The following is a 27,897-nucleotide window of genomic DNA, read 5'->3' on the forward strand; positions in this document are numbered from 1 at the left end:
AGGCTCCACCCAGGAGCTCACTAAGCCTTGGCGGCCTCAGAGATGGGCATTTTCTGACCTGTTCTGTCTTGGCTGATGGCTGGGAGGTTGTGACATGGCTGCCCAGCCACCGAGTCACACAGCCAGCCCATTAACCCCTACAGAAAAGTGGTGGTGGAGCAGGGGAAAGGCTGCCTGGTCAGGCGGGAGTCCCCGCTGGGAGCACAGGCCCCGGGCACGTGGAGCTCACCATGCCTGCTGCAGGCCTCAGGCTGGTAAGCCAGAGCTGGGCAAGCAGGGCAAACACACCTGTCACCCCAAAGCCAGGCCAGGGCCAGCTCCACACAGCCATAGTCGAGAACCTGAGCATCCACCATTGCATGACCTCAACCGCCTTCTTTCCAATAGCCACGGGGAAAATGGAAACGGGGCAGACCTGGACTGGGCTGCAGGCTAACCAGTAGCACTAGTACTTCAAGCCCTGATCTGCATCAGCCTGGACCAGTAACACTGACCCAAGTGCCAGAGAAGCCCCCGACTAGCACACTCAAGCGCGGCCGTCTGGACCTGCGCGAAGCCGATTTCTATTCTTGAATAACTCCTACTCCTTCCACTCTTGCCTTCTGCTGTCTGTGAATTTCTTTCTTGGGATTTACAAAACATGGACCTGGAAAGAGGTTTTCGGTGACCTGCCGTGGTCTGCGGCAACACTGGAGGGCACAGCCCGCCATTAAAAGCTGCGATGCTGTTCCCTGGCTGCAGGCCTGTAGCTTACGCAGACCCCACCCGCCAGCAGAAGGGGAGGAACTCGGGCTTCAGTTGGGGCTGCCCTCCTGCTGGGCCTCGGCTTCACAAGAGAAAAAGACCCACTAGCAACTCCACAGAGTGAGCACCTGAGAGCCCCGCACATCCGGGACGCCTTTCCCAGGCCTTCCTTAGGCAGCTCACGTGCCTGGCTCAGCCCCTCCCGGCATTCACCCCTCTGTACTGACTGACAGGCATCAGAAGACCCACTTGCTGGTGTTCCCCCAGCCTGACCCCCACCCGGGAGAGAACCTCCACTCCCTGACCCCCACAAAAGGCTGCATCCTGGGCCAGCTTAACTGTCACTTACCCAGTTGCCCCTCTGGGAATGGGGCATTGGAAATTGGAACCTGGGGGTGGCAGGTCGCACTTTGCTGGGCCTGGACCCAGAAGTTTCCTTAGCTTGGCGTCTCCCTAGTTATCCCCTGGACTTGCCTGAGCCCAAGGAGCCCCATCCATCACCTGGTGTTTCCAGGCCCTGCCCCCAATTAACCAGAGAGCAAAGCAGGTCTTGCTGTGCCTCTGAGCGGGACCCCTGCATTTCCCTGGAGGAGGAACCTGGGGGGTCTGGCATCTCTTGGGGAGCAGTGGGGTGCCACACCTGAAGCTCTTTGCTGTCAAGACCCAGCCCTCTCTGCCTTTTGAATCCTCCTCTCCTTCCAGCCCCCTTCCCGCTTTGGGCCAGGCCCTCTACTCTGTGAGGAACATCTCAGAAACCATCTATCACCGAATTCTGGGGGTTGATCTCTGCAACTATGTGGCTGGAAAGAACCTGGAAAAGTCATTGCTCCCGCCATGGGAGAGTCTGATAGTACCTGAGGGCAGAGACGCCGTACCTATGACCAAGACACCATCGAGCTGGACAGAGGGCTCTCCAGAGTTCTGCAGGCCACACTCAGGTGTCCACTCACTGTCCTCTAGACACCCTGGGTCACAGGTCATTGTATCTTTTAATGAATGATAGGTGCCAGCTGGGGACCAGTACTATTCTGGGCACCCGAGTACTACGTCTGGTGCCGTGGTCTGCAAGGCAGAGATGATGTCCCTGTTACTGGGTGAGGAAATGGAGGCTCAAGCAGGGCACATGGCTTCCCTGGGGTCACTTGGCAAGTGCCAGGCCAGAGTTTAAGTTCAGTCCTTCCTTTCCCTAAAGCCTGTGGTCTTCCCAGTTGCATCTGGGGGTTCAAAGTTGAATAAGAAGTAGCCCTAGATCTTAGGTAGCACTTACTGAAGAAGGCAGACAGGGTTATTCACAACCACCTGCTACAAAAACCAGCTGTGGCAGCAGAGGCAGAAAGTCACTGTCCCTCTGGGGTTTGAGAAGGTATCTGGTAAGAGGTGGCCTGGGCCATGCAGGACAGAGAGGTTCTGAGCCACCGACAGGCTGGGGTGAGGTTGGGGAAGCTTCCAAGGTGGATTTTAAGCAGTCTTCTCAGAGGAAGCCCCCTGGTGGGATGGGTCTGTGGTGGGGGCTTCCCAGAGCTCCTTAAATACCCCAATGCTGCTAACTGGGGTAGCCATTTGCCCAGCCTAGTGGAGTGGGCTGTGGTGGAGGAAGAGCTGGAGGCTGGAGGTCCCTGGGGAATCTGCTGGCCGTTTAATCCTTAGCAGGAGCTGCAGAACTGGAGGGGGCAGGGAGGGTGAGAGGGGGCAGCCACATCGGCGTGCCCTGCCTCTGCAGTGTGTCTGGGAGATTCAGCAACCTCCTGGCCTCCATCAGCAGGAGCTGGGGAGAGGCAGATAAGCAAGCCTGGAAGGACGCCGTGGCCACATCACTGCAGACTTATTATTTTTCCCACACGCTTGATTGACATGACCCATGGGGCACGAGGAATGGCCTTCACTAGGGCCCTCACTGGAGCTGGGAAGGGAGGGCAACGACAGCCCTGGGGTCCTAGGGCGGCCCCTCCCGGGGAGCCAGCCTGGGGTGGACAGAGGGGACTGCTGCTGCCCCAGGCCTGCCGTGGGGGCGGGGCGGCGCCCTCCTGCCTGCTTCAGGCTCTTGGCTTTTCATCCTTTCTGGGTCAGTGAGGGTGCTGCCTGAGGCTGCCGCAGGGCCTCCTGCAGAGTCTGAGAGGCCCCGGGCTTGTGGGGGCGGGGACTGGGGGAGGGGAGTGCGGAGGGAGGCGGGCGGCCCTACCTTTCTCAGTCTGCAGAGACCCTGTGGGGCACAGCCCTCAGCTTACTGTGGGCCATTAGCACATGGGAGACCCTCCCTAGGCCTCAATGCCCACTTCCGCACAGGAGTGGGGTACCTGGTGGGGTCCGGTGACCAGGGCCCTTGGAGCTGCCTTCTAGCTAGTGCTTGAACAAAGCTGGCTTCCTCCTCTGAGATGTCCCCAGACCTGAGCTGATCTCCTTTCTGGTGGCACACTGTTCTTCTCCTCCATTCTGATCTGAGCAGTCCACTGTGTCATGGGTGTTGGACTTGACACCTGATTAAGAAAATCAGTAGGTCGCCTCAAAGTACAGGGACAAACAGGTCTTGAGCTTCTGCTCCACGCAGGGCCTGATGCCAGGCGAAAACGCTCACATCAGCCGTCATTTAATGTTGAGCTCAGCTCTGGGAAGAGACCTTTGCCATCCTCCTTTCCCACTTCTTAAAGTCCCCCGTAGCTTCCACCCTTTTTGTTATAAAACCCAGAGAATTATGCAGCTGTGAAAAAGACCAAGGAAGAGCTCTATGAACTGGTACCAAGTGATTTCCATGAGATATTATTCCATGCAAAAAGTGTAAAAAGAAAAAAATATATAGAATATTTGACTTCTGTGTAAGAAAGAGAGAAAATATGAAAACTTAATATAATTTGTCCTCTTTTTACAAAAGCAATAGAATTGTAAGCAGAAAACAATTCAGTTGGTAACTTATAGGGGGTGGGACACGAGAGAGTGACTTGTCACCAAGGATACCTTTTGAGTACTTTTGGTCTCGAAAAGTGTGTTCTACCTATTTAAAAATTTAAATAACCCAGTAAAAATGGAAAGGGGGAAATCCCTCAAACTGAAAGCAAACAAAAAAAAAAAAAAAAAGAAAAAGAAAAAGAACTTAACTAAATTTGGTATTTCAAATAAATACCAAATGACTCTGAAGAGTCAAAAAAAGATGGAAGGAAAGAAGACAAATCCAAGTCATTCATGAACACAGCAGGTTGGGACAGAGGGCGAGGGGCTCGAGCTGGCTGGTCAGAGCGGGATCAGCGAAACAATTGTCAAAGTGATTCCGGTAAGGAAGGACCAAGTGATGGGGGTGCTGATGGTTCGGGGAGCCCAGGTTTCACTGTGGAAGGTCACAAAATAGATGGAGCAGGCAGGAAACAACCCTGAAGAAAGGAACTGGAATTGGAGGCATCAGTGTGGACTCGTGACTTCTAATATGGGACCATGCGCGTACATGCATATTAACACATGAGCTCTAGATGCATGTGAGTGTGCATGAAAGGTATGGAAATGGATAGGTGCACAGGCCCACGGGGACTTCAGGGTCTGTCCCTTGAAGGGGCTGAGAAGCAGAGATGCCCAGCGGATCTTGGCAGTTAATCCCATTTCCCACTATAAAGAAATCAGAGCTCCTCAGAGAAATGACCGATTCCCGCACTAGGGCAGGGCAGGCACGAGGTGAGCCTGGAGCTTCTCCGGCCAGAAAGCAAGAAGCATGTGCTCAAGACGGGGATGGCGGCATAGCAACGTCTCCCGTGAGGTGGCTGGAAGGAGCTCCCACCCATCAAGCCTGAGACAACTTAAGCACCAAAGTGTCTGAGGACAGTTAGAAGTAAGACCATCAGCAAAACAGGAAAACGTGAGTTAATAAGATGGTAAATAGACAAATAATACATTCTACTGCTTACGGTGGAACACCAAAGGCCAACTGGTAGATAGGAAGCCAGTGTGGGAATTTGAAAAGCAACATTGGCCACCACCGTGTTAACGACCAGATGAAGCAAGAGTCATCAGCAGATGCACAAGGAGCAGGGGACCTGTATGCCTTGACAATGCTCCCCACAGACTGCTTCCTAGTTTTAAGGAGAAAAGCAATCATTATACAGTGGAGAAAGCAGACAATACCTAGACTGGAAGATGAAAATTAACCTCACCAGTTGGGGAAGGTAGCATATGCCTGTAATGCCAGCGACTCAGGAGGCTAAGGCAGGAGGATCACATGTTCAAGGCCAGCCTCTGCAACTTAGTGAGGCTATAAGCAACCTAGTAAGACCCTGTTTCAAAATAAAAAATAAAAAGGACTGGGGATGTGGCTCAGTGGTTAGGCACTCTTGCGTTTCAATACCTGGTACCAAGAAAAAAAAAAAAGAAAAGAAAAGAAAAGAAAAATAAAGAAAAGAAAAAATAACCTCATCAATGAAGACTGGTGAGAGTCTCTGGATGTGGTTCCCAGAGAAGAACCAAGAAAGTCTATGCAGGATTCTGACCAAGAACACATAATCTGAATCCAATCATAAGAAAACATTAGACAAACTTAAAATGGGAACATTTTGTTAAAAACAAAAGGGGGGGGGGTTCATTCTTCAAAGATGTCCATGTCATGAAAGATAAAGAAAGGCTGTGGAAATGTCCAGACTAGAGGCTAAGGGGACATAACTAAACGCAATACCCAGCCTCAATGGAATCCTCTGTTAGACGAGACATGCTGTAAAGAACATCATGAGGTTAACTGACAAAGTTGGAATAAAAATTGTAAATTAGATAAAAGTATTGTATGAATATTACACTTATTGGTCAATCACACTATGTCAGGGAACGTGCCCCATCTTTGGGAAACCCATGCTGAAGGGTTTAGGGTCAACAGGCCCTGATGCATGCAACTTGCCCTCAAACGACTCCAGAGAAAAAAAGAAATGCACTCAAGAGCGCATACCTGAGTGAACGATAGAGCACAGGTGATGGAGACAATCAGGAGATGTTTTAACAGGTGAATCTGGGATGTAGGAATATAAGGGGATTTGGGGGCTGGGTTGTGGCTTAGTGGTAGAGCACTTGCCCAGCATGTATGAGGCACTGGGTACGACCCTCAGCACCACAGAAAAATGAATACATAAAGGTATTGTGTCCATCTACAACTAAAAAATATATTTAAAAAGAATATAAGGGTATTTAATTACTTTTTTGTTGCTTTGAGAAAGAGGGAGAGTGTGTGTGTGTGAGTGTGTGTGTGTGTGTGTGTGTGTGCGTGCGCGTGTGCACGTGGTACTGATGATTGAACCCTGGTGTGCTCTACCACCGTGCTACATCCCCAGCCTTTTTTATTTTTTATTTTGAGACAGGGTCTCGCTACGTTGCCCAGGCTGACCTTGAACTTGCAATCCTGCCTCAGCCTCCTGAGCTGGTGTGATTATAGCCATGTGTCACCATGCTCGGCTCCTGATTTTCTTTTTGCCATTGTTTTGTAACTTAAAATTACTTTTCAAAAATTAAAAATAAAACTTTTCAATATATGTTCCCACCCTTACAAGGAACTCCCTTCTCTGCAGGTGCAGACTCCTCAGTTCGGGGACGACAATGGAATCAAACCCATCTGGCTGAATGCGTGGCCTTGGGGGACTGACTGTGCCCCCGTCTCTGCTCCTCCTCTGCAGGGTGAGGCCACCCCTGGGCCTTCAGACCCTTGATGAGATCCCACCTGGAAGTGCTTAGTTCAGGCCTCAGCCATAGGAAGGATGATTTTCATCACAAGACTTTTCAGGGACACAGCTGAGACCTGCCTCCATTTCCCAGAGGCACTGTGGCCTTGAGCAGGACTGTGACCTCAGGACAAGGATTTGTCACAGGCTGCCTTGAGCAGGCTCTCACCTGGCCAAGCTCCACTGTGGGGTTGCAGACCCTGGTCAGGCCTCAGCTTCAGGGACACAGGCCCTTGACTCTCGGCCTTGACCCACCCTGTCCCACCTGTGAAAGCTTTTCCTTTGGGCTTGACCTCCTTCAAGGGCACTCCTGGATACCGGGGCACCCTGCTAGAGCTATTCCAGGCCCCTCCATGGACTTCTTCTCCAAATAAGGATCCAGTGTGACATTTCAGAGTCTTCTTTCCCAGCAGGACCCTTTGTGACAGTGTCACTGTTCCCTGGCAAAGAGACCTGTGATCCCGGTGAACAGGCAGTGTGTTTGTGCATGGGGTGATGCATGCCTGTGTGTCTTTATTTGGTCTGAGAACTTTCCCGGAGGCCTTGCAAGCGGCCCTCAGGCCACGCGTGCCCTGAGGAGGACTCTGGGCCGACCCTCACCCTGCTGCAGCATCTGGGGTGAGGTACTGGGCCACTGCCTTCCAGCAGCCCCCCCAGGCCCACTCTGCACCCTTCTCCACTCCTTGCTGTGCCCCAGGAGGCTGACACCTTGACCCCTGCAGACCACAGCAATGGGCTCCCTGGTCAAATCCACCAGTGGGGCCTCACGTGAACTCCACGGGAGGTCAAGGTTGGGTGTTTAATATCTTGTCTCCCTTTCTTCAGAGATGCTCAGGCTGACTGTGCCCCTGGACCAGCCATCTCAGTCTGGGTCAGGGGGCCCTTCATCCCACCTTCCCTGTCCCAAGGAGGAACAGTTCCCCAGCATTAAAAGCCCTGGGTGCTGTGCTGGGTCTCGTGAGCCCCCACACTTGGGCTTTTGGACTCAACTCCCTTCACGTGGCCCAGGGAATGTGCCACCTATTTCTTGCAGGCCCCTCGCTCACGCGGACGCCCGTGGAGGGCGCTGGCCCTGCCCATGACGCGTCTGGGTTTTGTCTGTGCGAGAGGCCCTGCGTTCCGTGCTCAGCGAGGGTCCACGGCAGACCGAGAGCAGGGCGGCCACTTCAGGCCCCCCTCTGCGGCGTGCTGCTCCCTGTTCCCACTTTATTTCATCTTTTTGTAACTTACTGTTAACTGAGAAGCGTTACAAGAAGGGAATTAAAAGAGAGAAAAGTTGGTGGAGGAATGCCTTTCTTCTTGGCAAAGCCTTTTGTTTGGAACTCTTTAGGAGCCCGATTCAATGAGCGGAGCATGTGGCAGCACATGTTCTTCAAAATTAGTTCCGAGAGACGCTCGGGGCTCTTTATTATTCATTCTATTAAAATCAAAATATTAGCTAATGCCTGTCGCGTCGTCAGAGCGGGTCTGGCAACTCCTCTGATGCATTGTCTACTTCAAAGTGGAGAAGGCCTTTCATGCCAGGCCTGTCAAGTCCATTCTGTCCCCTGCCCTGCATTGGAGACACTGGCAGGTCCGGGACAAAGCAGTGGAGCCAAGGTGTGGCCCACTGCTGCCTTTGCCTGGGTTGCACCCTGCGCTGGAGTCCCTGAGGGTGGCCTTGGAGCAGAGGGGAAGACCTCATCTGACCCCAGGAGGGGGTCTCCCACCTCCAGGGTCAGAACTTATTTTGAAGTGGGTGGAGGGGGTGATGCCCAGGGACCCTGAGGCTGAAGAATCAAAACTACTTTGCAGTTTTCTCCACTTCCATTGCTGCTTTATCTCTGGAAGGAAAAACCACAGTGCAAGCAAGTTCCATGTCTCCAGCAGGACACCCAATCTGGCTTCGGGTGCACTAGCATCCGCCAGAGATGTCGTGGCGGCCTTGTAATGGCGCCGTGAGGAAGATCGTTCAGCTCTTAGCTTAGTGGACACTTCACTTCCTTGAGGCCTGTGGGAGGGACCAGAGTTCCCAGCTGACAGAGTTCCCTGAATGACTGAGTGGGAGTAGCACCTGACAGCTAGGTTACACAGCAGAGCAGTGCATCTCCCTCTGGGGCCCTCCAGCTAGCTGGGAGCAGGGCTTCCTGGACCCCATGTGGGAGCTGCAGGTGGTGGGAGGAGGCTGGGTGGACCAAGGCAGGCTTCCCAGGGGAGGTGACAGACGGGTATACATGGGAGAGGAGAGGGAAGGGCAAGGAGGAACGTGAATGACGAGCTCAGGACCAGGCATCTGCTAGGGAACAGGCCAGAGGTCAGGCTGGAGGGACCTTGACAGCAAGCAGGTATTTCTTCTTCCTTCCTTTTGTTTCCGTGAGCATCCTAAATTCAATATTAATTCCCCAAGACCCATCTCGTTGATCAGTGTCGATTTCCCCAACACACCTGTTCATATCCAGATGAAGATGTAGTATACAACCACTCCATCTGGCTGGTGATTACCATGGCAATCAGGCACTCACCGTCAGGACAGCACTGCTCTTGAAGACAAGATTCTGCAGAGAGGGGTGAGGCAGGCAGTGGGCGGGGCTTGGGGGCACAGTCCCAGGGCCTGGGGGGCTCTGCAGGAAGAGGGGGCTGGGTCAGAAGGGACACAAGTAAGGGGCAGGCAGGTCCTGCATATGTCAGTGCTCTAGGGTCTGTAAAGTAGGGACAGCTTTTCAGGACCCCATACAAGAAAGCATCTGAGCCATCACGCACCCAAGGTCAGGCACCTTGGCTGGAAGACCATTCAACCTCCCACTTGGGACAGAAACCGCCTCAAATGTCCTCATGAAACATTACAAAGATGTGACTATTGTAGCTCCATTCCATCATAGGATTATGGCTCAGGGTCTAGTGAGAGTGCTTGGAGTGTATTTTTTAGTCCTGATGCAGACTCTTTTGTTTTTAAGAGCTCCAACCAAGCTGACTTCTCAGCTTCACATCCCAGCTCCATGATCCACTGGTTGTGTGACCTTGGGCAAGTTACTGAACTTCTCTGGTCCTTTTCCCTCATAAAAGGCAGATTCTAGAAGTTTCTAATGCACACTATTGTTGTTAGGATTAAGTGAATTAATACATGCAAAACAGAACAGTACCTGTTAGCTAAGTGCTCAAAAAGACTGGCCTCTGATCTCCTTGAATCACCCTGCACAGGTGTCACAGGGAGGGAACTGAGGCTAGGCCACAAGGCAAGTGGATAGCGAGGGCTGGACAGACTGGACTTGCAGTCAGGGCACTACACTCTAACGCTAAGAAAGCCTTTCTTCTGCTGAAGGAGTGCATGGAATTGGAGAGAAAAACAAGAAGAAAAGAGTCCTCATGACAGCCAGCATTTTGACACCCGGAAGACCCACCAGGGTTGTAGCAGTGCACAGGGGCAGGGAGGACAGAGGGTACAGCCGATATCTCTGACTTTGCTCAAGCACCACCTCACCTCAGTCTCCTGATAGCCCGCTGCCACCCTCTCTGAACAAAGAGGACACCAAGGCCCCAGTGGTCCAAAGCTGCGTGGTAATAATGGCGGGCAAGCCTGGGATCCAGGCCCTCTCCCTCTCCACCACAGTCCCTTCAGTCCCTTCCCAAAGATGTCATTCAGCTTGCTGGCTTCTGGCTGACCTTTTGACAACCACAGCTAGGTCCTGGTCCACCTTCTCAAGCCCAGTTGCCCCCTTAGTCCAAAAGAAGCCCTGGAAGCTCAGCTCTGGGAACGGAGCTCCAGAGCACTCACACCCTAAAGGTTCGAGAAAACAGCTCAGTGTTTGGTTGTTTCCACGACTGCCCAGATGGGGTGGATGTTGCCTAATAACCACAACTACCTTAGTAACAGTCATGGCTGCGCTTATTACTGATGCTGTTCTCGGCCCTATGCCACCCTCTTGTTTTCATACAATGACATTTGTCTAGATGGGATTATTTTACATCGTACCAGACACCATATCATGCAAACCTGTCCGGGAGCCTTGGGCTCTGTGTTACAGAACCTGCCCACCAGAGGCAGTGACAGGCCATTATTCTGTGTCCTGCAACTCCGCAGTGATAAGGAAACTCTACCAATTTGATGCTTTATCTGGTTGCAGGTTGAGGAAAGATATTATTTCAATCAAGATAATGATTCTATTTCTCGGACGGAAATGAGATTTTTTTTTCATGTGGCCTCATGGGGGTGCCACCAAAATCCGTCTTGGGGCTGGAATAGGCCATGCACACATTAGAGGATTTCTTGCAATCTGAGAGAGAGCATAAACATGAAGGAGAACTGGAAGAAGGGAGCTCGTTTGCAAGAGAAAAACACAGGCATCTGGCCTACGAGATTATAAAGTAAGTTCTATTTGGATATTTATTGGCATTAGACAAACCCAGGAGACGAAAATGCATCAGGTAAGCGAGCAGTGTGGGCTGGACAGCCTGTAAGGCAAAGGATGATCACAGAGAGGCAGAGACTAGACCCAGCTGTGATAGGACCTCGGACATCCTCTACGCCTGCCTGTCTCCTAGCAGAGGTTTCCTGTGCAACTTTGTTGACAGACGACCTAACTACTGTTTCAACACCTCCTACAGCAGGATGTTCACCCATTCCCTCACTGACCAGGTCCTATGCTGAGAAAGTGCCTCCAAATAATATCAAGTCACTTCATCAAAGGAAAGCACAGTGAGAATTCCCAAGGTGCTGACAATGCAGTAGATCTAAATATACTTTGGAAACCAAAAACATGTTTCGGTAAGTCATTAAACAAGTGCGAATGACAGTAGATAATAAATGCAGCAGGACCTCAATAATCTGCACTAAATAGAGCATTAAGTGAAACTTGAAATTATTTTCAATATTTGGGAATCCCAAGGGCTGCAATACAGTATTCTCAAACTACGTGTGATTGCTTTAAATAATAATTATTATTTGCATTCAGAAAACATAGTAGCTTGCAATTCTTATTTCACTTATTAAGCAGTTTGGAAATGTGTACAAAGTTGTTTAACATTTTAAATCTTCCACTGGGGGTTGACCAGGCTATGGACTATTCTCCAAAAAAAAAAAAGGAGGCACATTCCAGCTCAGCCCTTTCTGGAATAATCCCAACTGCTGATTCTTGAGACCCAAGAGTATCTTTCAGTACAACATTAGAGTCACTAAAACTTTGTATCTAAATCACACTGTCATTGTGAGCATAGACTTATGGAAAGCTCTGGTGATATTGGGTGTCCTTAGGAGAGGGGCAGCTCAGGACCAGGGATGGGGAGGGGGCTTTCTACTGGGGATCTTTTGGTATTTTTGAAGTTAGAGCCACAAGATTATAACACCTATTAAGAATGAAATTCCAATAAAATTCAATTTTAAAAAGCAAACATTATGAATTTCTTTCTTCTTTTTTTAACATCGCAAATAAATATAATTTTCATCCATTGTACCTCACTAAGGCATTATGAATTTCTATTTTAATACCTACACCCCTAAATGCAAACCCAACTGCAGTGAGAATGACTGCCAGGTCAGATGAGCAAGACATGTGGCTGTCTTCACACTAGAGACAGTTGTAGGCATGACAGGAAATGCAACCGGTCCCCTTTACCTGCTGGCATGCCCCTTGCCAGCTGCCGAGAGCATGGTACGAGGCTTTCACCTGTGACAGTCTCTGGATCCACTGCTCTTGGCTGACACAGTGCCATGTAGGCTGTGCCACCAGCGACTCTCGGGAGGCAGCAGCTGGTGAATGGGGTACCCAAGCCCGACCCGTGTCTCCAGACGCCGCTACAGGGCCATATGTGTGAATGGAGTCAAGGACCCTCACCCTGAGAGCACATCCTCGCTCAGGGCCTCCTTCCCTTTCCTGCCTCCCCTTCTCCCTAACAAGTGCTTCCTAAGAGTGCTCTCTCTAGAAGATTCCATGCACCCAAAGCCTCAGGCTATGCTTCTGGGGAGCCCCAACTAAGCAGTTACTGATGGTTCCACATGGAGCCCTCTCATGTTGACAGAAAGTGTCCCTGGTGCTAGAAGCACTCAGGGCCTTCTGTTTTCAGGGCAAAACCATAGCCACCCTGCGGAAGACCATCCAACTGACATACAGCCCATGAAAGCCAGTGACCCAAAATGCTGGTCTCCAGAATGGAATTCCTACAACAGGACCAGACAACAATCACTCTTCCTCTCCAGGATGAAGGCACAGAAGTCAGGACTAGGCCTAGAAGGGCCTGCTCCTTAATCAGAGAGAGATCCAGTCATGGGCAGTGTGGATTTCTCAGCTCTGTCACTCATGAGCTCAGTGAACATTAAGTGACTCCAAGCCTCAGTGTCCTAATCTCTAAAATGGGAATGCTGACAGAGTCTTTGTGAAGCTCTTAGGCAGCAAGAATGACACGTGTGCTACAAATTGGTAATGCAATGGAAATGTTGGTTGCTGCTGCTGGGATTCAGAACTAGCGTGGAACAAATAACAGATTAACTTTGGTTAAATAAATAAATCCCAGCTGCCCTTCATCCTGGGTACCAGAAGCTCTAGGGAAGGGCAAGGAGACATCTGGAAGCATGATCTTGGTGACCACCTGGAGCTCAGGGAATGAGCCACCACTTGTCCCATGGGGTGCTGGTGGCCCTCAGGTGCCACTGCTTGGAGAAGACTTACTCTCTGTCTCTCAGACCTAGGGCAGATTCCCAGTACAGGGTTTCCTGTAGTCTATCCAGTGTATGTATGCATTGATCTCAAGTACAATGTCAAGTTCGGTGAAAAATCCATGCAGTCATTTCCACATGTAGCAGCAGACAAACTATCAGAAATTTAATTTTATTTGCAGAGATGAGGGATTCTTCATTGCATCCTGGTTCTTTGCATCTGGACTGTTCAAGAAGCTATTCCAAACCTTCAGCACCTGACAATCTCACAGCCCTTCAGAACCATGCGCTGCACTCCACACAGGCCTGTCCAGGTTCTGGGAGGGGCCTCTGGCCCTGGTCCTGCCTCCCTGGAAAGGCCTGCTCCTCCACCCCAGGTCAGGAGTCTCCTCCCCAGGAAATCTTCCCTCACTCTGCAGCACCAGTCCCTCCGTCTGTGCCACGTGCCCTTCCAGAGAGCTCTTTATTTGTCTCAGATGTCGATGTCTTCTCTTCCCACACTGGGAGCTCCTCCAAAACAGAGCCTCGGCTGCTGGCTCTCCTAGCCTGCTCAGAGCCTGCAGTAATGCCTGGCCCCAGGTAACTAAGGATCTCAGGCTGGTAGAGGGATCGTACATATGACTGCTCTTAGTTTAACACGCTATAACATGGTCTAGATGAGAATTTACTGTTATAAATAGGGTCGGCCTAGCAGCAAACTTAGAACTGTGTGAAAGCTCCCCCCTGTTTTCCCAGAGGAGTCCTGCTCTGCCCAGTCACCCACCAGCAGGCCAAGGGAGCGACTGTCTTATGAAGCCAACAGGAAGGTCCTCCACTTGGAGGACAGAGCCAGGGTTCCAAGTCTCCTCTTTCAATCTGATGCCTTATATGCCAGGGTCCAACCCACCCAGAAAGAGACACCTTCCAGAAGAATCCAAAGCCAATTCCTCCCAGGTCTTGCTTCTTTTCCCTGACAGGGAAACTTGCACACTGGCCAGGAACGCTGTGACACCACACAACCAAACAAGCAAAATTCATACTCACAAGCACCAACGCCTTAGTCTTCAATTTCAGGCCACCAGCTTTTCGGCCAACCTGCTCATTTCCTGCAAAGAGAAGAAAGGGATGGAGAAGCACATTAGCATCTGCTCTGGGCATCCCTCGGCGCGCTCCTGGCCGACCTCAGGCTTCTGCACCTTCTCCGCATTCCCGCTCCCAGCAGCTCTTCCCTCCCCGGGAACACCATGTGCTAGCTGGGTGGGCGCCCCCACTCCCGCAGGCCTGTAGGCTCAGCCCACGCCGCCTCCTCCCGCTCCCGGCGCCGTGCCAGTCTCGGATTGACCACTGCCTCCAATTCCCTGAAGGCGCCGGGCTTCTTCCCACTCCGGAGAGAGGCCTCCACTTCTGTAGCATGGGGTTGCCTAGCAACCCTGCGCGCGCTCCGGAGGCCCTCCTAAATTGGACCTCGCAGCGCAGGGCATCTCCTTGTACAGCTGCCTGCATCTTAACAATCTGGCCCTGAATAATAACACAATGGTAATTGCATTCATGGACCCCCCAAACTACATTTAAATAATGTTCAAGAGCTGACACAAACCAACAAAGGCCAGAAAATGCATTGCGGAGGTTGACGAGGAGGCCAGGCGGGAACGCTTGGTGCGGGAGGGAGTTGACACCAAAGACTTGAGTTAATGACAATGCCAAGCTGCACCGCGACTTCTCCTGCCTTCTGCCGGAGTGTGTCACTGCTTTAATGTGTTGTAATGTGAGTTTGGGCAATTAATGCACAGAAGTAGTGACGCTTCGCGACAGGATGCCCTTTAGCTCTGCGGAGACACATGCGTACGTTTTTGGAGGGAGCAGGGGAGGGGAAGATGGTGGATGGGAAGGGGACTGTGCCTGAGTGATTTTTCTTGGCTAAATACATTTTAGAAGGTGAGGGAAAGGACTTACCACGCAAGGGTACAAAGCACTTGCTACTTCAGCGAGGGACAAATGCAGCCTGACTGATGTATTTTAGGATAAGAAGTGAAGGCAAAGAGGTCTTGGCACGGGCTTCAGCACAGAGCAGGGGGCTCTGTGTGGTGTGGCATGCAGGCCTGGCCTTCAGTCTGTGGCCCTGGCTGAGAGGAAGGCGAACCTCTGCTCAGGTGCAAGAGTCTAAGGCAGGTGCAAGAGCCAGGTGGCAATCGGCTCCTTGGGGAGCGGCAGCAGTGAGGGCCAGTAATCAGGCCTCATCATTTGAAAGTCTGGAGCATTTTTTTTTTCAGTTCACATACCTCCCATAAGGCACTCAAACATGTCATGCACACACGCCCACAGCAGCGTTTACGATAGCCCGAAGGACCAGGCAACCCAGTGTCCAACGGAAGCTGAACCGGTAAACCAAAGGTGGCACATACATACATACAAGGGAACATTATTTAACTTGAAAAGAAGGAAATTGTGACCCATGCTGTGCCATGAACGAACCTCAAGAACGTAGTGTTGAGTGAAAGAAGCCAGTCACAAGAAGAGACACCCTGTGTGACTGCACTTTTGGAGTCAAACTGGTAGAGACAGAAAGCGGAAAGGTGGTTGTGGGGGGTTGGGGGTGGCGTGGCGGCTAGCATTGGATGAGGGAGTTCCAGTTGGGGAACATGGAAAGTTCTGGAAATGGGCAATGGCGATGGTTGCACAGCAGTGTGAATGTATTTAACACCACTGAACGACACACTAAAAATGGTTTAAAATGGTAAATTTTCTGTTATATATATTTTACCTCAATTTTTAAAAATCCCCTTGCACCAGCAATATAACAGGCACAGCTTTTCCCTATGAAATTTCTGTCCTCTTCATCTTGGAAATCAGAGTGGACAGTGTCACTCACAAGCTTGGACAGAAAGACGGTCACCAGGACTAAAGGACACACTACAGTGTGTGCAATAAACAATTGAGTCCTTACAGATTTCGCTAACTTGGAAAGACCACTAGTACTAACAGTTTCTTTGAATGAGGTTGAACAAATTGCAAGGGTAATTTGGTTTTGGCCAGGGAAACCCATGGCTGGCAAGCATGGTGTTCGGGCAGTACAGTCTCACACGGGGGTCGGAACATTGAGAGGCAGGATTCTCTTGTACCCACATGGTGAAGTCTAGACACCATCACCCTCCAGAACCTGATCTCTTTCCAAGGATAGCACCTTCTGCATGTCCCCAACTGGCTCACTCTCCATGTGGACACGTGGGCCTCAATGACACCCTCAATCTTACTCTTCCTGGGCAAACTGACCCAAATCCTATTCTTTCTTCTGGGCTCACATCAAATCCCACATCTCTCGGGGACTTTCTAGATCCCCCCAATGTTGCTTTCTCTGAATGCCGTGGCCAGCAACCCAGCCCTTGCTTAGGTACTGTTTTACGTCCATGTCTGCAAGTGACTGGACAGGGATTGTTACTCGCACCTTATGTGTGCCATGGGCGGAGCACAGGGTGGTTGCTGGGCTGCCTGGGAACGCTAAACGCAGCTCCCTTGCCCAGGGTGCAGAGTTCGTGTGCTGGCTGCAGAGCCCTGGAGCTAAAGATTCCAGGCAGCCTGCAGTTCCCCGCAGCCATTCAGAGGGGCACCTCAGTGTGCGCAATAAACAATTGAGTGTTTACAGATTTTATTAATTTGGAAAGGTCATTAGAACTAACAACTTCTCTGAGTGAGAGTGAATAAATAGCATGAGTAATTTTTTTTCAGTGTCCTGGATTTTTTTTTTTTCTTGGAATAATGTGCTTTAAATCTCAAAAAATAGTGTTGCAAGCAAAAAAAAAAAAAAAAAAAAAAAAAAAACAGGCCTGGGGAGGAACTCAACAGGAGCTCTGAACAAGCCTTGCTTCTCTCTCTTCCCTTCTGTAAAGGGGGACTGATCTCAATGATCTTTCTAGCTCAAACAAATAATAAACTTGCAATTGGAGGCAACAGTTGCCTTCTTCCCCCACCAACTTACCAGGTGCCTCAGGGCAAATGAGGCGCCAGGAACACCCTCAGCCAGGACAAGGTTCTCAGTCACTCCAGGGAACTTCCCAGACACTGACCTGGGTGCTGGCAAAACCTATGCCTGGCTTGTCTGGCTCCCATTCGATCATTAAGGAATATTCGAGACTAATGACTTGTTTTCTCAAATCTCCAGGCATGGCTGGAAATGGGCCAAAGGGCATCATCCAGCTCTGTCTCCCCAGCTCTTGGCTCTGTGACCAGCGGCACTGTCTGTCAAGGGCCAGCCGCTGTGGGACAGATGCTCCTGGTTCTCCCAGACAGGCAAAATTAAATGGAAGCAGCATTCAAAGAGCGGGGGCTCCGGCTCCCGCCTGCAGCCCCAGGAGAAACGGCTGGCCCTTGACCAGACTGTGCTGTTAGCCAAGGCTTTCTCCGACATCCCGTGTTTCCTGATCATCATCCCCTCTTCTCTTTGCCTTGGATGCAGTTAGACATAGAAAGGTGGGAAGCCAGCGTCTGTCTGCGAATGTGTGACCACAAACACCATGTCTCCACCTCTGGATTGCTTGTGACTTTCAGGAGCAATAAAAAGACTAATAGTTGAGAATTAAAGCTAATAGAATAACAGCAACAACACTAATATCAACATCATTATTAACTAACGTTTGGGTGATGCTTTCCAGGCAGGTAGAATAACTTTGACCCAGATATTGGGTATCTGCCATGCCCAGGGGTCTCTGCCATGCCCAGGGGTCTCTGCCACTGGCTGGCAATGCAGACATTAGAAGGTGTGCTTCCCAGCTGCAAACTCCTCTCGGGAGGCTTACAGATAGGAAGGAGGCGTGGGGGCCTGGGGTTCATCACCCCACTGCACCTGGGAGATGAGCACATGGCAGTCACCCAGCAGGCATCTATGACTGGGACCAGGGCTCATTGATGTTGAAGGATGACTGGCATAAGCAGAGACCCACCTGGGAGATTCCCTCAGGATGGCCAGATGATGGTCTCTGTGGCAAGGTCTGCAGCTCCAAGGAGGCCATAATGTCTGATGGTTTAGAACCAGACTGGCCCTTCCACTTAGCAGCTGTGTGACCTTACAAGTAACTTAACCTGTGTGCATCAGATTTTCACCAGCAAAACGGGCGCACTAAAGACACCTACCTCTAACCTCACATGGATGAAGCAAGAATTAGATCAGAAAATGGAGGGCATACTTGGTATTGGGCCTCAGGTGAGGCCAGTGAGCCTAGCTTTTCCCTGGGAGGTCAGCAGCAGGAGGGGAGGATCCCAACTATTGTGCTTACTGCCAGGTCCCCAGTGCCTGACAAAGGGCCAGCACATAGTGAGCTGGTGTCCACAGAAAGTGCTTTGGGGGATGGAGGCAGCTCAGCACTGGTAGGAAGAGCTTGGTGGGATGAGCTGTCACTGTCAGCCAATCAGCCTTGGACTTGGAGACCCTGGGGGTTGGCTAGCAGAGGGTCTCTGGTGACAAGAAGGCAGGGTCACTCCTCACAGAATCTTTTAAAGGTTAAGCTGGATGGGTTGAAGTTTGCTCTTCCTTTGATATTGAATTAGCCACCTTAGGAATGCAAGATGGTATTGTGAGAGACACGCTCACCTGCCCACACCCAAAGAATGGACTAAGACACAGGAGGCAGAGCAAAAGTGGGGATCTTACTGCCTGTCTGAGGAAGCAGGCACACCCAGCGGCTGCAATCAGCATGCATTCCCCAGTGCACGAGGTCCCTTCCCGGGTTCTCACTGGCTGAGTATTGTGGGGTGTAGACTCTTCTAGGTTTTACTGTCTCCTGTTGGTTAGTTAAGGAGATGAACCTTTAGCTATCCTCACCTTCCTTTGTCTCTTAAGGCACAAAGTTCTTCTGGGTTGAGAGCATCTTGCTGTTTATCTCTGTCAGGTTGGTCCTTCCCCCTGTTTGTCAAGGGGCTGTGAACTTGTCACAGTTGGGTGTGACCTGCTGGTAACTTTCCACTCTGCTCTCCCCTCCTGCTGCTGTTCTTACATCCCTGTTTTACACTGAAGGCTAAGTGCTGCATTCTGAGAATGGACCACCAGACTTTCCATTTCTCACAGTAGAGTCACCTTGGAAGACAGCGTGGCAGCTCCTTCCAAGGCTAAAAGCAGGCCCATCATACAATCCAGCAAGCACGCTTGGGAATTGGCTCAAACGTACTGAAAACTCATGTCCACATTTTAAAAACTAAAAAATCCATGCAGATATTTATAGCAGTTTTATTTATAATTGCCCCAAACTGGAAGCAACCAACATGCATTCTCAATAGGTGAATGGATAAATAAATGGTAGTATATCCAGATAACAGAATATTATTCAGTGATAAAAAACGATATTGTCTCAACCAGTGAGAAGACACAGAGGAATCTTAGAAGCATATTGCTAAGTGAAAGAAGGCAGTCTAAAAAGGCTACATAGTCTATGATTCCAACAATATAACATTCTAGAAAAGGAAGAACTGTGGAGACAATATAGAGATTGGTGGTTACCAGGGGTGGAGGGTAAGAAGGTGAATGCGTACAGAATAGGGAATGACGTGGGGCACAGGCTGTACTGAAAGGCGGGTCAGTATGATACTCTGGGTGACATGCTAATGGTGGACATGTGTCCTTGCACATTTATCAAAACCCCTAGAACATACAATACAAAGAGTGAGCCCTAATGTAAACCCTAGTGTGAACGATTCACCAACATTATTCACCCAGGGCATCAAAGACACCAAAACTGGGAGACATAAGGTAATAACCCAGGAACCTGGAGGGGTAAGGAGAGAGGGGTGTATGGGGCCCCCTGTTCTTCCTGCTCACTTTTCCTGCAAGCCAAGAACTGCCCCCACTGGGCAGGTGGGGCCTTTGGGGAAGCCCAGCAGATGGCTGTAGAGTGAACTGGGGTCTGAGTCGTTCCACTTGGCCCACCAGAGCATGAGGCCAGTTTGGTCTGGTTTGATTCAGAGAGAGAGAAGAGGAGTGTGTGTGTGTGTGTGTGTGTGTCCAGGGAGATGGTATTCTAAAGCAACTGAATCCTCCTTCAGTCATTGCTTTGGGGAGATGGCCCTTATAAGTCTGAGTTTCTGTGACCTTGGCCTAGATCTTAAAATAGCCCTGAGAAAGAGGGAAGGCTGAGCCCACAGCCAAGGCCAACAGTGGAGCCTGGGCCAGGGGAGAGGAGAGGAGGGGAGAAGAGGGAAGAGGAGAGGGGAAGCGGGAGGGGAGGGGAGCTGACAAAGGCCTAATCTCCCTGGTCAGGCTGCTTCACCGGGTTCTTGCTCAGTCATGCACATTTTAGTTTCTCTGGCCTCAGGGAGGTGTTCCTGGGCCGGGCAGATCTGAGCAAGGGCCTCCAGCAAGGATGGCCTGGAGCTGTGGGGAGAGAGGGTAAGGCCACCCAGACCTGCCCCAATGTCCCCACTGCTATGGTGGTGGGCAAAGAATATTCAGTGTTATAATATCCAATAATAGTTTAAATGTGGAGAAAGGAAAAAACTTCTCTGTACAACACAAGGAAAAGAAATAAGGCTTAGGTGTCTGGGGCTCTCAGAGGCTGCAGGACCGCTCCCGGCGGGTGAGGGGTGGGGCCCTGCTGCTTGCTGAAGTTCACAGAGGGCTCCTGCTGATACCATCTGCTGATGAGCTTGGGTGCGCGCTGCAGAATTCCCAGGGTGGTAGCCCCAGCCCTGCTTCCTGGTTCTGCTGCCAACTGGGGCTGGGATTTTTGAGGCTGCCTCTTGGGAAAGTCCTGGGAGGGGAAACCAGAGGGAACACAGGCAAGGGTCAGGCCCCAGGTGGGATTCCCAGTTCAGACTGTGCACTGGGAGGCAGGCGGCCCTGTCTTCTGCAACCTTGGTCTCCCCTGGGTACCTCTTCTTGCCTCTGTTGGTTTAGTCCTTTGTCCTAGTTCCTGGTGGCCTGAATCCTGTTAGATTCCTTTAGACTCTACACCTGCTTTCCAGAAAGTTCTACCTTCACCTGGTGTCCAGCATGATAGGCATACTTAATGCCAGTCTTTTCTTCTCTCAGAGAAGAACCAGGAGTAGACAGGTGTGTTTGGAAAGGGGAGGAGCCGCCTGGGAGAAGCTGCCTCAGAATTTATACCCATGGTTTCTAGGCTCTTCCTAGGATTAGATCCCACCCAGAGTGGAGCGTCAGTAGGTTATACATGTTTCTCCCAAGCAGGACTCATTTAAGTGTGCAAGGTGACACTACTGATAGCTACCTGGGACAGCAGACAGTGCCAACCAGGATGTGTCACCCACCACAGTGTCCCCCCACCCTCGGGGATTGGGAAAACTCAGTACTCCTCTGGAGCTGCCATGGCATGACACGGGAGATGTCCCCTGGAGCACCCATTCCCCTCTCCACAGGAGGTGTCGGAAATGGTCCAGAGGGAGGCAACCAGCACAGCACAGGCCCCAGCGGAAGCACAACTGCCTCACGGGAAATGTGAGAACTCGGCTTGCTGGGTTCTGTACACTCCCACCTCCAGCAGGGAGTTTGCCGGGACATCCCGTATCCAGGTCACCCGATGGGCATTTCATACCTCATGTACCCCCGTTCCTCCTGCCAGCTCCCCTTGCAGATCTGGAGGGCAGGGGCTGCTGCCACATGTTGTTGCTTTCTAGAACCTCCTGTCTCTCCCTCCCCAACACAGCCTCCCATTTCAGGACCTTCACTTCTCTGGCTAAAAGTTGCTGGAAAGAACTAAGCTGATCTGAAGCCCCACAACCCCCCGTTAGTACTGGGACCCAGGTTCTAGACGGTGTCCTCCTCACTGTCACAAGTCACCCTGTCTAAGTCCCTAGCAGGGGTATTCATGGTGGAACCTGTGCAGGGCTGCAGAGTGGCGACGGTGGGTGGCGTGTGTGAAATTGAACCCAGTAAGAGGCCCCAGAACTGCGTGTCCACAGCTCAGGGGAGATGCGCTTCCCCAGGGGACTCTGGTGAGGGCTGAGGATGGAGGTGGCACATGCCGTGAGCTGGGGCAGGCGAGCTTCTTAGGGAGGCCTCTCTGGAGACAGCAAACAGTGAGTAGAGTCTGGACGGGTGGGGAGGACATGGAGAGGTAGGGTCAAAGCTGTAAGGAAGGAAGGGACCCAGCAGGACGGCTCAGGGCAGTGAGGACCAGGCCCTGCGAAGGGAAGCAGGAGATGCAGCCCTGATTCAGAGCTGGGCTGGGCCGCTGTGAAAGCACTCGTCCCACTGCCCTGGTCCCAGGAAGGGCAGAGGGAGCAGCGGGGGCTGGACTGCATCGGGCTCAGGGCCCCTGGAGAAAACTCTGCCAGAGACAGAGGGACTGGCCGGGCTGAGGCCATCCAACTTTCTTCCTGCTTCCCCTTGGCTATTTCCAATTTTGCCAGAAACCCACCCCACGAAGCATCTCCAGCCCAGAAATGAAAGCCCTTTCTGCACACCAGGCTCTGATCCCGAGGGATGGGAACTGGTTTCCAGGAGCCAAAGCCCGCTGCCTGTGTGCCGAGGTAGCAGGTGCTTGTACATTCACCCACGAAACTTCCAATGCCAAGCCAAGGCCTTTTCTTTAACGCTGCATCTCCTGAATGGAATTGTCCTTACTATCTTTTGTGCATAAATCACACACACATGACATTGCCTCCAATTCCATTTCAGTTGTTTCCCACCCCCAGTGAAAAGAAAAATAAAATATATTTGCAAAATAATCTGAACGTAAGGTTGGGGGTTTAGCTTCATGGTAGAGCATCTGCATAGCGTGTGCAAATCAAGCCCCAAAACTTGGGGGTGGTGGAGAGAAACAAAGAAAATGAAGGAAAAAATTACTAGATCTTTTTGGATATTTTCCCAATCATAGTTGTTTTACCTACATCTAACTCAACAGCATTTAAAAACAAAACATATTTTTAAAAGTCTTTCAAAGAAACAACCTTTTCTTCTTTATTTTGCAAAAGTATTTAATTCGTTTGTATATCATTTAATTAAATTGCATAATTACAATAGCAAGTTTCACTGGCAAAAAACAGGTTTGGGAACTAAGCCAGCTGCGCCCAGCAAAGCATTTGGCTCGGTTGGTGAGAGCAGACACAGGGGATGTTCTGGACAGTGGCCTTCCTGTCCCAAGTGTTCCTCCAGCTGTGGGCATCAGTCAGAGCACAGGAATCAAGTACACTTGGCAAGACAGCTAGCTGTGGTTTAGAGATGTGCACTCCCCTGAGCAGGACCAGGGCAAGGTTAATGCTCTGGGGCCTCAGGTGCTGCACTGCCCCCGCCTCACTCAGTGCTCAGCAGGTGCCACCTCCTCCCAGCTGTGCCCCAGGTCCATGGCCACACCTCTGCAGATGCCTCCTCCCTCCTGCCCATGCCCTAGCTCCCCATGACAGCTGTCTAGGAAAGATCTGGCCAACCCGGCAGCCAAGTGTGCCAGTCTTCACAAGTGATGGGATTTCTTTCAAAAGTGAATTTTTTCTAATGGTGTCAGTCATCTGCAGTAGGTAGGGAGGAGCTGGGCACGGGGGAAACATCTAGGAGTCCCTCAGTCACACTGCCCAAGGCTGAAATTTTTGATCATATCCAACTGTGTCAGGGTTTTGATCATTTCCCCTAAGAAGATGTGGCTTTAGGCTCGCCCCCATCTTGCATTCTTCATGTTTCCAAGTCCCTGGGTCCTGTGGAATGCACTCCCTCTTAGCTCCCTCATCAAGTCATGATCTTTATACCTAGACTTTCGTACCTTATGGATCACATAGAGCAAAAGTTAACTTTTACCCCAAATGCCATTCAACCAACCAACCAATCAATCCCAAGTATCACTAGGCACCAGCAACTCAAGAAGACAAAAGAAAATACTCTCCAAAGGAACATATTCTTAGTGGACATTTACTATTTTAAGGCATCCATCATTCATCTCCCCTTGTACTTAGTAAAAGAATCCTAAATTCCTTCCAGCTTATCACCCACCCCCAACCACACACAGCCACAGTGTTTCAGAGGTAGGTCATGGTTGACTTAAACCAATCTGTTCATCTAAGCTCTCTGGCCATGGATTGGACCAATTTTATCATTTAAGAAGATGTTTGCTGTGGATTTCTGGGGAAGAAGCTTCACCACTGATGATGTAGACAGTGCATGCAAAGACTGGACCTTGCCCTGGGCAGACATTTTGTTTCCAAAACAGCCCACAGTTCAGCACTGTGCTAATCACAGAACTGGAGACCGGATTAGAATCCTAAATTTCCTTTACCAATTTTACTTGTTTAACTTTTTTTTTTTTTTAAATCAAACACATATATATGCTTTGAAAAAATCAAAAGTAAGAAAAATCTAATAATGAAAAGTAATTTAGCTCTCCTCACACTAAATCTCAATTTCTAGAGATAACCACTCTCAATTGCTTTAGCCATCTCTTCTGTTCGTTATTGTCATATTTCTAAATAACATGATGCATCAGTCAGCTCAGGCTGCCATAACAAAATGCCACAGACTTGTGACTTCAACAACGGAGATTTATTTGCCACAGTTCTAGAGGGTGGAATTCCAAGGTCAAGGTGCTGGCCGATTGGTTTCTAATAAGAGCTCTCTTCTCGGCTCGCAGAGGGCCATCTTCTCACTCTATGTGCACATGGTAGGGAGGGCAGGCTCTCTGGTGTCTCCTCTTTATAAGAACATTCATCCTATGGGATCTGAGCTCTACTTTTATGACCTCATTAAGCCTTGACAATGTCCCCACTCCAAATACAACCCTCCTGGGGTCAGGACTTCAATATATCAATTATGGAGAGACACAGTCCAGCTCACAGCACGTGGTAACCTTACTGTTGTCAGGTATTACACTCTGACACATTGGGTCTCAGTGTCCCATAATGGAAATGAGGCTTTCTCTTTCTTTTGGCCCCATCTCCACCTCCAGTAAACACACAGTTCTGTTCTCTGTATCTTCCTACCATTTTTAGTAAAATCAACTGTCAGTGTTCACAGTGTGGTGATGATGTAAGTGTTGTTCATGGATGAGCCACATGATAATATTTCCTTTCTTGCATAACTTTTTCATCTTTGCTAGTGTTAAAATGGCTTCGTACACACCTGATATCTATTTGCATACCAACTGACTGCCAGAGCTATTCAAATCCCTTCGGAAACAGTTTAGTCCATGGACTCAAGTGGCAATGTTTCCTCTGGAGTTCCTCATCTCCAACTCCAGTCTGGACCAACTGCTCCTGAGTCTAGCACTCAGGATGTAAGAATTCACCTGGAAATTCTTACATCAGACCCCGAACACACTGCACTGGTTTCTACAGTTGCTCTAACAAATGACCACAAACCAAGTGGCTTAAGACAATCCCAATTTATTATCTTCTGGTTCTGGAGGTCAGGGGCCCAAATGGGAGTCACTGGGCTAAAACCAAGGTGTTGGTGGAGCTGTGTTCCTTTGGACCCTGGGGGAGGACACTCTTCCATTACTCTGACCTGCTCTCCTATCTCCCTCTTTCCCTCACCAAAGCACCTGTGTTTACACAGGGTGCACCCGGATAACCCAGGACAACCTCCATCCCAGGGCAAGCTGATCAGCAATCAGTTCTCCATCCACCATCTTGAATCCCGTTGGCCATGTACCCCAATGTTTTCACAGGCTCTGGGGATTAGGAGGTGGACATATTTGGGGACCATTATTTTGCCCAACACACACATATCGTTTTTGTTTTTATTTACTCTTGTCTCAAGATATAAATCTTCCTTAGGTAGCTTCCTGAGAAGAGAGCTCTAGGAGGTTCAGCTTTTGAGACCATATCTATCCCAAAGGGTCTGATTCTCCCTCCCTCTCCATGGTCCATCTGGAAGTGAACAGAACAGTGAGGCACAGGCTATGTTTCTCTGGAAGTTTGAATGCACTGTCCCCAGGTCCTCTAGATACCAGGGACATGGGTGGAAAGTCTAAGGCTATTCTGTATTCAAATTTCTGTATGTAAGTCACCACTTTTTCCTCTCTGAAAGTTTTATAAATCTTCAGTATTCTGAAAGTCCACCATGGTGCCTCTTGGGGAGGTTCTGCCCACTCATGGTGTTCCTTTATGAAGTTCAGAAGTCAGACCTGGCAGCTTTCTTGCAGAACTTCTCTGATAAATTCCTCCTCTTGGAGGTCTTTGTTCTCTGCTTCTGGAAGTCCTCCTGCTGGCCCTCCTGCATTGGCCTCCTAGTATCCTCAGTTTTTTCTATCCCTCTTTCTATGTCTTCTCTTCCAATATTCTAATGAAGTCCTTCAATTCTGTCTCTCAAACCTTCTACTGCATTTTTAATTTCTGACATTGTATGTTTAATTTCCTAGAGTTCTCCCTTATTCTTTTGATGTTCCCTTTTTATAACCTCCCATTCTGGTTTTATGGATACATTATCTCCCCTTATCTCTCTGAAGATATCAATTAGAGTTTTATGGATATTTTCTTCCACTCCTGGACTTGGCCCTATTCCTTCTGGCTCCTTTTTAATTTTTTGTTTACCTATGTTTTCTCTCTCTCTCTCTCTCAGAAATGTCCTTTCTACAGATATCGCGTAATCCTTGACTGTCATTTACACGTAAGAGTGAGACACTAGAAAGTTGGTGATTTCTCTACAGGGGTTTAGGTAGGGATCTAGTAATCTCTTTGGGTAAATGTATATCATTCCTTTTCCTCCCGAGTCAGTCAGTCACCTGCTAGGGAATTGCCCAGGCTGCCTGAACTCCCGGAGCCCAGGATGGAGAGTGCTCAGGGTGCTGACTTTAAATAAATTCTTCTATTCTGAGTACAGTGCTTAAACTTGCCCTCATTGTGTGCAGCCTCTCTGAGTTCAGACCTTCTCTGGATGGTTTCCTCTGGAAAAGCAACTTCTAGTCTCCGACCAAGGGGATGCTGGGAGTTGAGAAGGGGGACCTGGGGCTGACTCTTAACACAGGTTTTCAACAAGTCCCAAGTGTTCGAATCCATTCCTCACCTCACCTTCGCAGAACCTAACACTGCTGAGGCAGGTTTGAGGAAAGGGAGGGTGGGCAAATGCTTCTAGAGCCTTCTCTTCAGCACCCTGGCTTGGACTTCTGCTTTCTTGTTAAGTGAACATTCAATCACCGGCCATAGACTCCCAGCCTCTGTTTTGACACCCCTCACCTGCTGTCATCTATTCTTGTGTTCTAGTTGTCCTTGTGAAGCTGGGCTTTTCCCTGACTGTCACATGGTGGCAGGGTGGGGGTGACGAGAGGGGCAGAGACCAACATATGTGGTCACCTTGTCACTCTCAAACAGAGGACCTCCTTGGTCTTTTCTGCAGCTCTGGTGGACTGAGCCACAGGTGGGGGCAGACCCACCACGGTAGCTAGTTCCTGACATGCCGCCCACTTCAGGGCCCACAGGTCCCTCCCTCCCCAGGACTCATGCTGCCTCTGCCTGCAGTGCCAGGAGCTCCTAGCAGGCACCACCGGCTCTTGTCACCAGCCCTCAGCTCACACTCCCACTCTCAGGTCAAGAGAGTGCCCACCTGGGATCCCCCGCCCACAGCAGACAGGCCTCCACCCTGCACGCATGGAGTCCCCCAGGAGACTCAGAGCGAGCCTGTTAGGACAAACCAGTGCACAGCCCTCTTGCAGGCACAAGTGGCACCGATCATCCACATCTCCAGGCTGGTATCCTTGTGCAGCCCATTTCTCAGGTGGGAAACGAGGGTGATGATAGAGGGAATTCCTACCCTCCCCCAACCACCCGTGTAAGCGCCTGGAGCAAAGACACAGCAGGGACATAGAGCCAGGGGCCTGGTAGGCCACAGAAGACACGCGTTTGTATCCCTGCAAACTGGATCAAAGTGCCTCTGTTGTCCACTCCCACAATGACATCACCCCTGGCTCTGTCCTGGCCCTGGCATGGTCCCTGTCCCACGCTCTGGCAAGTTCCCGACAG

The 27,897-nt window shown here is 50.3% G+C and overlaps 1 protein-coding gene across 2 annotated transcripts in view; it reads right to left on the bottom strand.

Annotated features, from left to right (window-relative positions):
* Positions 1–27,897, bottom strand: part of Zbtb7c (zinc finger and BTB domain containing 7C) — a 326,309-nt gene that overhangs the window by 126,089 nt on the left and 172,323 nt on the right. For both annotated transcript variants that reach the window (XM_047526755.1, XM_047526756.1), the window contains one exon: positions 14,065–14,126. The gene's annotated coding sequence lies outside the window, so the exon portion shown is untranslated. The remainder of the gene's footprint in view (positions 1–14,064; positions 14,127–27,897) is intronic.

The sequence above is a fragment of the Sciurus carolinensis genome, chromosome 15 (genome assembly GCF_902686445.1).
Source record: "Sciurus carolinensis chromosome 15, mSciCar1.2, whole genome shotgun sequence".
NCBI lineage: Eukaryota > Metazoa > Chordata > Mammalia > Rodentia > Sciuridae > Sciurus > Sciurus carolinensis.